Genomic DNA, 16,452 nt, shown 5'->3' on the forward strand with positions numbered 1-16,452 from the left:
TGTTTTTAACTCATTCTATTCACTAAAGTTATATATATCATTTAACAGTATTTAATATGATTCCACATCAAATTAATTTTAGTCCTGGTTTCCAGGCAAAGAGTTATATTAAAAAAAAAATTTAATAAAAAATGGAATCGATTTAGAATTTGGTTCTTTGAGACTTATAGTCCAGACGAACTAAATAATATTTTTCAAGAATTTTATGAGATGTGTGGATTGCATAATCAGATTGTGTGCTTTGTGCCGTGGTTTATAACCACATATTTTCCATTATATATTAAGGTGTTGGAAAGATCTTATCAAGATGCGAGTGGTAATATTCTTCAAACTATTTATCCTCCCCAATCTCCTTTTGTATTGCCTAATAGTACTGGTATTACTTTTTCTGCATTCCAAAAATTCATTGATAATGAAATTGGTAAAGTAACTATTGTAGAAATAAATAATCTGATAGCTCAGAACAATTATTTGAGTCTTTATGTGAAAGTTTTGGGAGAACATATTTCTTCTCTTGATGAAAAACTTGATGAATTGGTTGAGATGGTAAAAAAGCTTAGTGTTAGTCCAAAGTCATCCGATATTGCTTCCACTTCAGAAAGTAAGAAGGAAGACTTGACAACTAGGCCTTGTATTCAGAGACCTCTAGATATTGAGGGATTTGAAAAATTGTCTCCCATAGAAGAATTGGAAAAATTACTTGATAAAAAGTTTTCCGATTTAAATATCTAACCCATTGATTTGTTTAAAGCCTTTGCTGATAGCATAGAATCTACCCCAGATACGAGGAATGAGATTTGCTCTAAACTTAATAAGCTCAGAGGTATGGTTAGGAAGCAACCGAGGAAAAAATATGCAGATATACCCCGCATGAATTCTAACTATTATCCACGTACAACTCCTCAAGATGTTCTAATAGAGGAAAGAGATTGGAATCAGACTAATACGTCATATAGCGAAGATGCAATCTATGATTAGAACTTGGATGGCTTATCTGAAAGACAATTATCTATCCTTGTTCATCGAATGTTAATGTATTCTACTATAGCAAAAGCTACAACATCTGCTGAGAATCGTTAAAGACGAACAGATGCAACTATTTGTAAAATGATTATTGTTGGTTTTACTGGCCAACTTCGAGGTTGGTGGGACAATTTCTTAGATAATGATAGAAGGAATGCTATATTCGAAGCTAGGAATCCCACCGAAGATGTTGATAACCTAGGAAGAGCATTACCTGCTAATAGAGAAGATGTTGTTTATACTCTTATGCTTACCATTATTGAGCATTTTGGAGGCAGATTTACCAATCAATATGAAAATACTAAAACACTTTTAAATGGTCTTAGATGTAGGAACTTAGGAGAATTCAGTTGGTATAAAGACACCTTTCTAAGCAGAGTCATAGATTTAGGCAAAAGTAAGTATTTACATTGGAAAGCGAAATTCATAGATGGTCTTCCTCTTTTATTTGCTGAAAGGGTTAGAAAGGAGCTTAGGGGCTCGGGTTCCTATGGTGAAGTATCCTATGAAAATTTCACCTATAGTCAGCTGATAGCAGCCTGTACTCAACAAGGTTTAGCTTTGTGCAATGAGTTAAAATTAGCTAGACAAATTAAGCTTGATAAGCTTAAAGAAAGACCCTAATTAGGAGATTTTTGTGAGCAATTTGTATGGATAAACCGGTTTCTATTTCTCAGGAAAAGGGTCGAAGATATTCTAAGTCTGATAGACCCTATAAGAAGAAGAGATCTAGACATAGATCCAAAGAAGAACGTGAGATTTGCAAATCCCATCATAAGTCCACTAGATTTACAAAAAATAGGTCTAAGAGCGATCTCGCCAAAATTAAGTGTTACAGATACGGTAACTTTGGGCATATTGCTCCTAACTGCAAGCTCCAAAAGCTTAAGTCTTTAGGTCTTGCTAATGATATTCATGATCAAGTATATGGTTTGTTATACACTTCTGGTTTTGAGTCTGATTATAATTATGATTTTGAATCTGAAAATGATGTTGAATTACCTAATTCATCTAATAGTGATCATGCTAATATTTGTGCTGACTGCAATGGTGATAATTGTGTTTGTGATGAAACTTTTTATAAATTTCAATCATAGTTTGATGATTTAGATTTGAATGTTCAAACTCTCATTACTGATAATGATTATTACATGCCTTATTCTTTAACTGAGGTTAATAGACACCCTGCTATAAGTCAATTACCTGGCAAAGATACATCTTTCAATGATTTAAAAATTGAGGTTGAAAACCTGAAAAAAATTATATCTCTAAAGCAAAATCAAATGATTTATGATCACAGGATTACAAAAATTGAGAAAGATATTTCTCACAATGATGTTTCTTCCAGTTATAAAGGGAAGGAAAAAATGTTCGATATAGAAAAAGACGATGATATTGTCAAAAATTTTGATGTAAAAAATAATTATTTTTTGGGCATGATGCAAATTGTTATAGCTCATAAATGGTATATAAATTGCACTATATTAATTGATAATAATTTCTCTGTGACTAAAGTGGTCATGATTGATAGTGGTGCTGATGTTAGTTGCATTCAAGAAGGTTTGATTCCAACCAGATATTTTTATAAGACTACAAATATTGTTAAGTCTGCACCTGGTCATTCTTTTGATATTAATTATAAATTTCCTAATGCATATATTTTTCGAAATAAGGTTTGCATTCCGCATTTCTTTTTTTGGGTAAAAAATCAATTATATCCCCCGATTATACTTGGCACCCCTTTTATAAGTGCAATTTATCCTTATACTCATATTGATGCTAAAAGATTTACTGCTACTTATACAAATAAGAAGATATCCTACCCTTTTGTTACAGATCCAGTAACTAGGGATATACATGCTTTAATTGATATAAAGCAAAAACATGTTAACTTTTTACAGCTTGAAATGTTTAGCATAAATATTGGTGATAACATAAAATCTGCTAAGGTACAGGAGAAAATAAAATTGATCTCCGAACAAATAATTGTTGATATATGTGTTGATCACCCCAATGCTTTTTGAAATCGTAAACAATACATTGTAACTCTTTCATATGAAGATGATTTCTGTGAGGACAAGATCCTAACAAAATCAAGACCCTACCAAATGAATGTAGAGTTAGTCGACTTTTGCAAAAAAGAGATTGATAATCTCTTACAAAAGGGTCTAATAAAACTTTTTAAATCACCATGGTCTTGTACTGCATTTTATGTGAATAATGCGGCTGAAAAAGAGCGTGGTATGCCAAGGTTAGTAATTAATTATAAACCTCTTAATAAATATTTGAAATGGATTAGATAGCCTATTCCCAATAAAAAAGATTTATTGTCTAGATTATTTGATGCTAATATATTTTCTAAATTTGATTTAAAATCTAGTTATTGGCAAATTCAGCTATTTAGAGAGCACACTTATAGAACTACTTTCAATGTCCCATTTGGTCAATTTGAATGGAATATGATGCCTTTTGGATTGAAAAATGCTCCTTTTGAATTTCAGAAAATAATGAATGACATTTTTAATCCATATATGGACTTCATTATTGTTTATATTGATGATATTCTAGTGTTTTCAAAAACATTAGAATTACATTTTAAACATCTTGATATGTTGAAAAAGATTGTGATACAAAATGGTTTGATAATATCTAAACCAAAAATGAGTTTATTCCAAACAAGTATTCTATTTTTAGGTCACAATATTTGTTAAGGGAAGATAGTTCCTATTCAGCATTCTATTGATTTTACTGATAAATTTCCTGATGTTATCACTGATAAAACCCAATTGCAAAGATTCTTAGGGAGTTTGAATTATATATCCTCATTTTATGAGAATTTGTCAATAGATTTGGCTCCCTTATATGATAGATTAAAAAAGGGCTTTTAAGGTCCCTGGACTGATAGTCATACAAACCTTGTAAAACGTATTAAGCAATGTGTAAAATCTTTGCCTTACTTAACTTTATCTAACCCTGCTTGGTTAAAAATTATTGAAACTGATGTCTCTAATGTTAGTTATGGAGGAATACTTAAACAAGTTAATCCCCATAATAATATTTAAGAATTTATACGATTTTATTCCGAAAAATGGACGAATAGTCAAAAAAAGTATGCAACGGTGGCACATGAAATGTTAACCATTGTTAAATGCGTTCTTAAGTTCCAGGATGATTTATATAATCAATTTTTTTTATTAAAACTGATGCTCAATTGGTGAAGTATATGTTTGACAAAGATTTTAAACATGGTGCTTCAAAATTAATATTCGCAAGGTGGTAAGCTCAATTAGCTCCATTTGATTTTGAAACTCAATATAAAAAAGTAATTGATAATTCCCTGCCTGATTTCTTATCTAGAGAATACTTAAGTGAAAAATAAATTTTTACACTCATTTCCTCTCAGAAAAAATGATAATCACTATTATAAAGGCAATCCCTTTGAACGCAATATGCATATGCTTATTTTTGAAAAAAATCAAATACTCAATAATTGAAGATGAATTCGCTGTGTTTAATTATGAAGAAATTAGAGACAAAATTGATTGGTTTGATATTTATTTATTTGACTTTATTTGACTAATCTATTATGTGCAGCATGACTACAGATCCACCCTGGCAAATGGCCAGAGGAAAAGGTTGAGGCAGAGAAAGATACTCCTCTTCTGGGGGAAGATTTGCCCCCTTATCATCACAGCCTCAAGCATCATATGCTTCATCATCAAATACCCCAGTGATACGAAGGGAAAATATGAGTTTGATAAATTCCAAGATTTTGCAGATAGGCGAATCTTCTTCACGGTCGATCCATTTAAAAGATATTTTGGAGGATAATCCATTATATGGACAATTGCAGTCATATTTAACTGCAAAGAAAGAAGATACATTTGCTAACATTGCAAAAATAAAACGCTAATAGCAAACTATATGAACAACTTGATAATAGAGAGCTGATAGTTCTTGTTGAAAACTCTGAAATTCAGAGACAAAATGATCCGTGGAAAATACTCCATAAATATTTGATTTCTAACCTCTATTTTGCAGGAGAGTCTTATAAGACTCAAACATGTTATGAAACAATTCTATTATCCACGGAAAGTACAGAGATTGAACATTTCCAGGCTTCTGATGGAGAACCAGATGTACATAGGTTCTAAAAAATTGTTATAAAAAATATCATTACCCTTGAAGATTGGGGTACAACCTATATGGCAGAAAGGCAGACGTTGATGAAAGGTTCCAAAATCAATTTTACATATTAGGACTATATTTAGGCCTTCACCAACCCATTATATTACAATAATAATAAGTATAAACATACATGATTCATAAAGATTTGTCCAAAGATTTCGATGAACCAATCCCTAACTGGTTTATTAATTGGTGGGCGTATCATGGCCCAACTGTTCAGATATTACCGAATATATTTCTAAAACTATACAAAAGATGGACAAAGGTGTCTCTATTTCTGACTGAGTTATCCACTCAGATCATGTATGCAATTTAGACAAGATTGACCAGATGTACTTCTATATTGAATTCTCTATTCCATGGATTCACAAATGAAATATTGAATTTCGATTTACTAAAGAACAAATACCTTGTATTTATAGGGTATTTTATAATAACTTTTGGGATAAGCTGATGCGCAAAGATCCCACACCTAAAAAATTAAATGGTCAAGAACTCCTGGATACTATAGACAATAAAATTCAGAAATATGGTAATGATCCTCAGAAAAATATTGTTGAGGATAAATATTTAAAATATATCTCCAAAAGGATCACTGTTTATGATGGAGACAGAATGGAGATGATAGAACAATATCTGGAAGAAGTTCAAAAAAATTTGATGAAAACTATCAAACAACATTCAGATACTTCTATGAAGAGCATCACCAGTGATGATATTGTATAAGATGTTCACGATTCCCAGCCAATTGATTTAGGAGATACCCTGAATGAAGAAGCCATAGCCAGAACGAAAGAATTTCTCCGCTAACTAAAAAAGAAAGAAGACAAGATGATTGGAAAGAAATCATTTCCATGATGTATGGGACCCGAATGTGGGACCCTTTTTACTATTTACACAGTAGATCCACTGTGCATAGGGACCCAGATGTGGGACCCATAAGTAATGTGCATAGATTTCTTTTGCTTTTCCTTTTCTATATATAGGACCTTCATTTGTTAAGGAAGGTCAGAAGAAAATTTTTATTTTTTTATTTCTCTCTCTAAGCAAAGTTTGCTTTCCCTCCTCTCTTGTGTAACATAGTTCAAGGTTGGTTTGAATAAAAGGGCTGATAGCTGCCGCTGTTTATTATTCCGGCCTTGCATCCAGCCAGTCTTAAGGTATTTACTTCTTTAATTTTGATATACTTTAATACTTTCTTCCCCTTTCCAGTCGTGACTATGTCCGGCTAAAAACTTTTCATATCTATGCCAGAGATCTAACTTCTCTTACTTAGTAACTATGAAAGATCCATACTCTATCAAAATATGAAGGAATTTTTCTATAGTTTCTTGACTTGGTTTTGAAATGGTTGGTACAGTCGAAATTAGTACTACTTATGGTGGCTTTATCTTAGTGATTACGTCTAGAAAGCCACGACTTTTTAGCCCGTGATAATGAAGAAAAAGGCGTCTCTCTTCACGGTTAGAATCGCTAGACACATGGTCTCATCCTAAGTATGTATTAATCTTCTGACAGGCCTCTTGTTCGGATAAAAGAATTTTTCCATGCAGTCATTAAGCTATTTAAAATTCTTTTATATTTCAGTTGGTGCCTCGTTTGGTTTTCTAACTAGGCTTCCCGATATTAGTTAATAGGTCTGGTTGGCATGACGAATTACCGCCCTCCTGTCCGATCCTGTTAAAAGAATATACATATATATATATATATATATATATATTATAAAAAAACTTTAATTTTAATGGTGTGTTGCCACACACTACAAACCTATTATGTGACTGCAATACCAAACCACTTTCTAAGGCCATCCATAACCTCACAACTTCACCACAAAATAATATGGCCCCTAAAATTATTAATATAACCATCAAATGTGAACTCGTGGCTTTCGATCACCGTTTGATAACTTATAAATTTTAATTAACAATTATGCCTAGAATGCTCAAATAATCTTTTAATTAGAGGTGGAGAAAGAACCTTACCTTCGATGTCTTCGTATGCTTTGTAACCTTTTCCAATCCACTAAAATCGGAGAGAAAAATTAGCACAAGCATCTCATGAAATTAGAAATAAAATTCTTACCGTAATCCTAGAAAAAGAAGATGATCCCGTGGGCTGCTTTGCAAGAAATAAGTTGAAGAATACTTAAAAACCTAATAGATATTTAGGATGACTGTTTGGAGGAGAGAGAAGAGAAATTGATAGACTTGACAGATTAATAACTTGGATTGGAATGAAATGTTTGCATCAGGTATTTGGCCTTTGAAGGCCTCTCTTTGCAAACTTTTTCTCTTTTTTATTTTTAGCCACTATTTAGCTTAATTTGGGCCACACATGGCTAAGTAGGTGATGAACCTACTTGGTCATTTTAATTTGTTATTGTGGACTTCGAAGATTGGACCTCGGGTTTACATTCTTCTGATTTTACTCTTCCATTTCTTTAGCTTAATATGGACCACAAATTGGCCACATTATATAAGCCTCAATGTGGCACATTAATCAAAGTAGGAGATGCACCTACTAGCTTAATTAAGTATAGCAAGTACCTCACTTATTTTATCACATTTTTCAAATCTTAATTCTTTACTTAAACTTAACACTTAACTCTAAACTTTACAGAAAAAATACATTACTATCGAGTTTAAATACGTTCATCGATGTTATCTTAGTGTTATACGTGCTGAAATGTATAGGATGTTACATCATCCCCTTTGGATCATTCTTCCTCAATGAGAGGTATAGCTCTATCACGGCCTGATTTACGAGTCATGAGAGCACCTACTATATCTCGCCAGTCGGTAAGTCAAACTATAGCCCGGTGCTATAAGCAATGGGCTAATTGGTGGAAAATGGACTTAGAGGCCAAAAATTAATAACTTAATGCTTGTGATAATGACAACATAATAAATATAGTCTAAGAATAGATAAAACATAACAACCATCCCACGAACTAGTAGAGTCAATACAAGAGCTACTAAAAATACACCATAAGTCCTGAAATAGTCAAATACATCTATCTCAAAAACAAAAGATAGACATAGATAAATAGAAGGAAAAGGGGAACTCCGACTTCAAGAGCTCACCTAATCTCCAAAATTCATCCTGCACAAGGGTCGAATCAGTAATGACAACTAGTACTCGGGTCTATATAAAAAAGATACAGAAGTGCAATATGAGTACCAAAGCCACGAGTACTCAGTTAGCATCATCGGCCGACTGAGCTAAATTATGATATAAATACGATAATAATAAAAGATAAAAATAAGCTAACTCAAGGTAAAAGAGCAAACCTAGAAATAAACTTAACACTCCTATGCATAAAGAAATCAATAAATTCGAAATAATAATGTAAATATCATACAATTATATCTATTAAATTGGCTCCCATAAGACAATAAGTGCGAAAAGGTAAATAACCTAACGCAGGTTCCCATAAGCCTAGAGAGTACATTCAAGGAAAATAAATAATCGAGCAACCATAATCCACCAACTATCCTGCCATGAACAAAAATCCATCCGTACCATATCATATCATAAACAACTCTCAATTGCTAGACTTGAACCGGTGCTCATATCATTAATATCATAATCAACTACCGAGCTTGAACAAGTGCTCATATCATCAATATCATAATCAGTTTATTGTTTTTTTACAATAAATAGCATCAACTCCCAAAATCAAACCATCATGACCATTGAGTGGCTAATTTCTTAAAATTCCATAGTAACCATTTCGAAATATAAAACAAGCTCATAAGGGTCTACCAAAACTAGCTCAAGTCTTGTCCTAAGGCAGGTTGGAGGGGCCCACTTCTAATCTCTGAAATCCATTATACGACAATTTTTACCCCAACCTAGGCTAAGGTATTTAAATATCATTTTAGATGTTAAACAAGCCTTAAATATCCCTAATATAGAAATTCTACTTAAACATGAGCCACTAAGTCTATTATGCTCAAATTATGATTTTAAGATAGCCTAAACAGTCTAACTAATCCCAAATGTTGACAATCATACCTCCAATACCTCAATCTTATCCCAAATATAGTATAATATCATAATTATGCTACAAAATAACTCAATAGACAAAGAGGGTAAACCTAGCCTACTTGGATGCTAAAGAAGAGCCCGAAAATCCGTTAAACCATCGATTTTTCTTTTCGAGAAGCTTTTGCAAGGTGGCACACTATAAAATCACAATCTACTTATCAAAATAAGGATAATGATACCCATATTGCACTATTGTGCTTTGGATCTAAAAATCACATAAAATCCCATGAGGTGACCGTTTATGGAATCACACAATCGAATCTACACAATGTCCCCCTATGCTTAAGGAATATTTATCCTAAAAAATTTGGTGAATTTCGAGCTCTAATGGTAAATCAAGACACCAAGCTCTTAGATATTTTAGAAGGAAAAAAAGGATTTAATCCTAAAATAGATGGAAGCTTACCACAAATTCGAAGAAGAAACACGTAAATAATCTTCACCCAAGCTCCAAAATCATCCACAAATGTTATCCCCAAGCTTTCTCACTTTTTTAGAATTTCAATATCTTGGAAATGGATGAAAAATGGGCTAAGTGAGGTATTTATACTCTTTCAGGTGCACGGGTATCGCTTAAGCGAACTTTGGATCGCTTAAGCGATACTTGTGCTCTGGTATATTGATTGCTTACGCAATATATGGCTGGCTGAGTCATTATAGCATTTGCAACATAATACTCGCTTACGCGATATCACTCCACTAGTAAGCCATTCGCTTAAGCAACACATTTTGTCGCTTAAGCGATACTTGCTGGAGTTTAGCAGAACACTTAAACAATCATAGGCATCACTTACTCAATGCACCAACAATAGTTTAGACTTAGAATTTTCCAAGTCTTGCGAACTATGGCTGGGCATACAATATCGAAAATGAAATTATCGAATCGAACTGAAAAATTTGGTAATTGATATTCGGTAATTCGGTATCTGGTTTGGTATTTGGGAGTAAAATTTTATTATTTTGGTATTCAGGATTGGGTTTGGTACAAGATATTAGTATCATTTGGTATTTGGTATTTATCAAATATCGTATTTGATATATATATATATATATATATATGTATATGTGTGTGTGTGTGTCTAACCAACCCAATAGACAATAGTATTAGTAATCCCAAAGAATCTTTTGGACCTTGGTAATATATTCGTAAAAAGCAACAAAAAGAATACTAAATAGGGTTTATAATAGATATACTCTTTGAAGTTTAAATGTATATTTACACATCTCCAACATTAATACGGTATTACCAAATACCGTACCGAATCAAAGTTTAATTTATCGATTACCGAATTACCGAACCGATGTTTATAAGTATGGTATGTGTTATCTATGTTCAAATATCGATTATCGAATTATCGAACCTGAACCGAATACGAAACACCCACCCCTATTGCCAAACCTTCAAGATTTATTCAGAATCCTATATACACAAAAGGACTATTCTTCACTATTAAATTTGACATTTTGGACTCAATGGTGCAGTCAAAATTTCCATCCATGGTGATTTCAATGAAATATGGGTCCCACACTGTCATGATCCGAACCAGAGCTTGGCCGTGATGGGAATCTCAAGTCCCACATGGATTGGAGATCACCCCCTACACCAAACCAAAGCCAAACACAGCATATCCCAAGGTTGGATGAATTTCAAACATATAATAAGATAGCCTACATAGATCAGAGATCACCCCCTGCACCTCACCAAAGCCAAACACAGTATACCCCAAGGTCGGGTGAATTTCAAACATATAACAAGATAGCGTACAATAAGCTTAGGTAAGTTCAAAACATGTCTATAATTCGAAGACCGATGACTGGCCAAACAACCAACTGACACCACCCAATAACTACAGTAATCCAAACAAAGCCTTCTAAATAAGAACCAAAACTGAATATCAATAAAGTGTTAGGACATGCCCCCGACTATAGTTAAAAGAAGCCTAAACAGTCTAGACATAAGAGACCAAAATATAAAATATAGACTTTCAGTGTATGGAAGGTCACCAGTTCAATGTCAACTCACAAACTGATCCTGAATCCTAATCACTGGGTAGGAGGAGTAGAAGTATGACCAATTCCTGCATCGCGCAGGGATCCATCATCTGAAGATGGTTAGCGGGGTGAACGCTAGCATGTAACATAGGGATAAAAATAACATAATGTCATGATCAAAAGTTTAAAATCATTCAAACACATGCACATAATCAAATGCATAGACATATATACTTCACATACCGGTATAGGGAACAAGGTTTAACATGCACTTAAAATTTTTAGCCTAGATTGTGTAGCTTAACCGTCATAGCACGTACCCATAGGCTGTATGGGTCCTAACTCTTATCCCTGGTCAGGACCCAGTGTGTGTAGCTGAATGTACCAGAAATAATCTTATATATATGCACATGGGGGACTCGAACCTACCAACATATTCAAAGGTGACTTAAGCAACCGATCATCTAATAATTTACGGAGGACTCAAACCTCTCTAATCATGAAATAATAATGAGGGGGACTCAAACCTCCCTAGTCACTTTGACCCCATATCGGTAAATGCAGTTTCCAATATCGGTCACTCAGACCTCCATTTTCACATCTCAGCTATACAACCCTTATTATACCTCAATTAAAATAGGTATCACAATTCCTAATCATTGAACCATATTCCACATTAAGGCATACATTGTTGGTATCGTCATACCAACTACACTTACAAGGTAATAACATCATGCCAAAACAATTTCCATTAGCTTAGAGAGAACAACTCCCTTTGTTAATTAAATCATACCATTGTGTTTCAATTACCTCTTTATATGATTTAATAGTTCAAAACTAGTTCAATTTCACAAATTCCCACATTTCTCAAAATTAAAAACCAATTTCACATCATGGGGTTGGGGTCATAACCACTTTAAAAGTCACAAGTTTAGGAAATTTACAATTCCCTAGTTCATCCACCCTACCCAAACACCCACAAGTTCAAAACCATAATTAAAGCATGAATAGTTATATTAAACCATGGGAAAACATTATTCAACAATAAGCATTCAAAAATCGAAACCCTTGTTTCAAATCAACATAAATATCTTATGAACGATACTTTAAAACATATGCTATTACAAAATTAACAATGAGGAAAGAGTAATATGCCTTAAACACCAAGAAATTTGGAGCAAATTCGACCCTTGGGCCCTTAGATGACCAACTTGATGAAACCATAGCTTGGCTTACTTGAGGGAACTTAGAGAGCTTTTAGAGTTTGTGAGAAGTTATTTGGATTGTTTTCTTAATGTTAATGACACCCTAAAGGGGTTATAATACATGGGTTTCAATTTGGGTAAGAGGGGAAATGTCCAAAATTCCCTTAACTTAAAAGCTGAAAAAGTGTTGCCTTTGACTAGAGGTCAACTACTGACTCGTAGCCACTCTTTATGACTCGTCATCACGAGTCGTAACCAAGATAGTCTCTAGGACCATACACTGTTAACCTTACGACTCAACCATAAGACTCATAATGGGATTCTACGACTCGTAGGGTCCATTCATAGTCAACACAGAATCAAAATTAAGGTATACTAATGGGATTCTACGACTCGTAGGGTCCATTCATAGTCAACACAGAATCAAAATTAAGGTATACACTAGACACCCTATAATTTCAGCCCACGACTCATAATAAATCCTTACGACTCATAGTGATCCACACATAGTCAGAGCAAAATCATGATACAAACTTACACGATTTGGTTAGGAATCCTCCCAATGACTTGTCATGAGTATTTATGACTCATACCTTCAAGTCATACCCAGGATAGTAACTTTAACACCACTCTATGGACACCTTACGACTAGGGTCACATGACCCGTCAGGACACCCTATGACTCGTAGGCTGAGTCATAGTCAAAGAAGTGAGCTCAAACTCAGGGAAATCTCAAGGAATACAAACCCGAGGCGTTACAACACCCACTTGCCATTTTTCTTAACTTCCGGCCAATGGCTCAAAATGAGTCTAGGAATATTGAAACCCATAGCAAGGGTCCTCCTAGCCTAAAATTGACATTCTAGAGTTACTGGAACAGTCAAAATTTACATATGAGATTGTTTGAAGTTTTTGCCTAGTAGGCAATTTGAATTCGCAAAGACTCAAAACAAAGAATTTGCTTTAAAAACTAAATAAATTGCCCAATAACCGAATTACCAGTTCTAGAAAGTAAAAAATGACTTAGGGCAACTATAGAAAAGCTATAAATAGCAAAAATGAGTGGAAATATGGAAAATGACCTGGAGAGTCATTAGAATATCCACTACTAAAAGGACTTTTTTCAACAAAAGTAAGGGATTAGGATGTGCCTGAAGCCTTGAACAAGTGAGGATACTGGGTTTGTATCTCAATCTAGATAAGTAGCCTCCTATACTAGGCGGTGCCTCTACTAAACCTTAACTATAGGAATCTTTTTAGTGCGTAATCGCTTGACATCACTAGCCAATATGAGTACAGGCTCCTTCACGAAGGTCAATCGCTCATCCAGCTGAACTGATTTCTATTTGAGCACATGAGATAGATCTGGAACATATCATTGCAACATATAAACATGGAAAACTGGGTGGACAGAAGAAAACCTTGGGGGTAAGACTAACTGATGTACTATGAATTTATAGCACTTTCGATGCTTAAAATGATAAAAATATGTAAATTTCTTAGGTTGTTTTGTGATATATGAAGTGTTTTGGGTATGTTTTGTAGGAAATAAGGTTTTGTATACAAAACTAAAGAAGAATATGAAAATAGAAGTTTTTGGCTACTTACTGAGGCTTTTTTGGGCGTATGTTCTACTTACTGAGCATAGGTGACCAAAGTAGGTACTAGAGCTTGTAGTCTAGAGGTTCAGATATAGGTAAAAAAAGACTCTACCACTTTCTCCAGCCACCTGCAGTCCGTAGGTGGCCTTAGTAAGTGCCAGAAAGCCAAGTCTAGAGAGTTTCAGAAGCTACGGACTGTAGGTGGCCTAAGTAAGTGGCCGCCGACCTCAATTTTCCTTTTTTATTTGAGTTTTGATTTTTAGGGTTTGTTTGTATAATATAAGTACCCTTTTGAAATTTTTAGTTAGGTTACATACTCTTAACACTTACAAACATATATTTGATACAAAGATTCAGCTTTTGATCTTAGGATTGCTTTGTTCTTTATTTTGGTTGATAATTTAGTTACAGACTTTAGTTTTTATTTGTTGATTATTGTGATATTGTTTTAATGTCTTCATTCATGAATTCTATTATTCATTTTACAACAATGAGCGACTAAACCCTAACCCTGACTAATTGATGAAGTAGGGGAAGTACAAAGTTGTTCTGAACTAGTATTCTTGCATGTATTATATTATATTCAATTTAATAGATGTATTAGAGGTTGAAAATGTTAGGATACTGCCTAGATTATCACTACTTACTCCACAAGAGAAGTCGTGATAAGGAAAATACAATTGCAATAGTAATTTGAAGATTAATAATCGATCCAAGCTAATTAGTATTATTTATGTAAGATGGTTACCTATCATCTAATAACTTGAGACTCAAAAGATAATAGTTAACTGGGATTTAGGATAAGGGTTAGTAATGTGACATCCTGAGACTCAAAAGGTAAAAGATGAAATTCATCAATGAGTCCACAAGACAGTTGATGACACAGAACTTATCAGATTCTACATGCAAGGTACTGATTGGTTCAACAAAGCACGATAAGCTACTGAGCTAAGAAGCCAGGGGAAATACAATCCAAATGTTCATTTCTAATTGATCATAAGCAAATCGAAGATTTGTTATTGTTGACTATTTTTAACTACAAACCATCCATTTTCTTTCTGTTCTGCCCGTGGAGTTCAGGAAACTAGAGATACAAGTCCACGTCTTCCCTATGGGTTTGACCCTAACCTAGTGTAACGCCCCAAAAATGGGTCCCAAAGCATCACACAGTGCTTGAGGCTATGAGTATCCCGAAGCTAACCCTTTGAGCTATTTTCATTCAGTTCAACACAAATCAACGGGGTTTTTATAAATAACCCTCAAATATCAACAGAGTAATCATCATCCAAGAATAAAAGAATTTCAGAAAGATAACAAAGTATGACTTATTAGTCAACTCCCAATATCTATACTAGTCTGACAAGCCTCTAAGAAAATCAGTAAAAACAGTGAGCCATTGAGACATGCCCCAACTGAGTCATACTCAGTTATCAAATGTAAACAATTTCGTGAAACCAACATCAGACATCACGTCCTCGAAACATGAGGACTCACCACAACAGAGGATGTAGAACAGTGTGCCAGAAGAATTACTATCAAACCTGGAACTGAGCACCTGAAGCTACATTCTGAGAAAATGTAGCCCACATCCGAAGATATGGGTCAGTACCATGGTAAGAAACTGAGTATATGGGGGTGTATGTAGTTGTATAAACATCACCATCATAAATATTTATAAGAAATATGCAGGATATATGAAAGACTCACATAGCCCGAAGAAAATCATCATAATCATGAGAGGATGAAATAAGTATAATAACACATGTGAGTCATCATATAATTTGTCAATCACTTTTAGCTCATTAAGAATATCAATTCTCATAATGTAAATATCATTTAAATCTTTTGAAAGTATAACTTTCATAATTCCACTTTCAAATCACTTCACCGTTCACCATAGACATAAGGAAACACACACACTAGGAGATCCTATAATCGACATAAACCATATGAGCTACATGGAGTCCAACGTACAACCCGCATAGGGGAGAGCCGTCCTATCCTTGCCATCAGAGTAGGACTATCGATATCAAATCCACACAAACTAGTGATCACTATATAAGTTAGCCTCAGGATTACTCTTACGGGGGCACGTAGTTCTAGGGAAGTAAGGTCGCTTTATACCTCCCACTCAGTGCTAAAGATTTCTCTCGGACTTAGCTCAGATCATTTCAAAGACAATCCACAACAAAAAAATTTCAGTAATATATAAATATACATCGGGAGCCTTCATGCTTTCTATTTATCAAAATCAACCACGTTGTGTATTTCTTTCACACTCGCATTCAAAATAACTCCATTAAGACCAAAAGGTCAAATCATTTAAAATATCTCAAATATTCAACATCAACGTGCTTATAACACACACTTTCTAAAAAAACACAATTTCCAAT

The 16,452-nt window shown here is 34.0% G+C and overlaps 1 pseudogene; it reads left to right on the forward strand.

The window, feature by feature from the left end:
- Positions 1 to 543: 543 nt before the first annotated feature.
- LOC124897827 overlaps positions 544 to 16,452 on the forward strand; it is a 23,892-nt pseudogene continuing 7,983 nt past the window's right edge.

Source organism: Capsicum annuum, chromosome 1 (assembly GCF_002878395.1).
Source record: "Capsicum annuum cultivar UCD-10X-F1 chromosome 1, UCD10Xv1.1, whole genome shotgun sequence".
NCBI classification, from domain to species: Eukaryota; Viridiplantae; Streptophyta; class Magnoliopsida; order Solanales; family Solanaceae; genus Capsicum; species Capsicum annuum.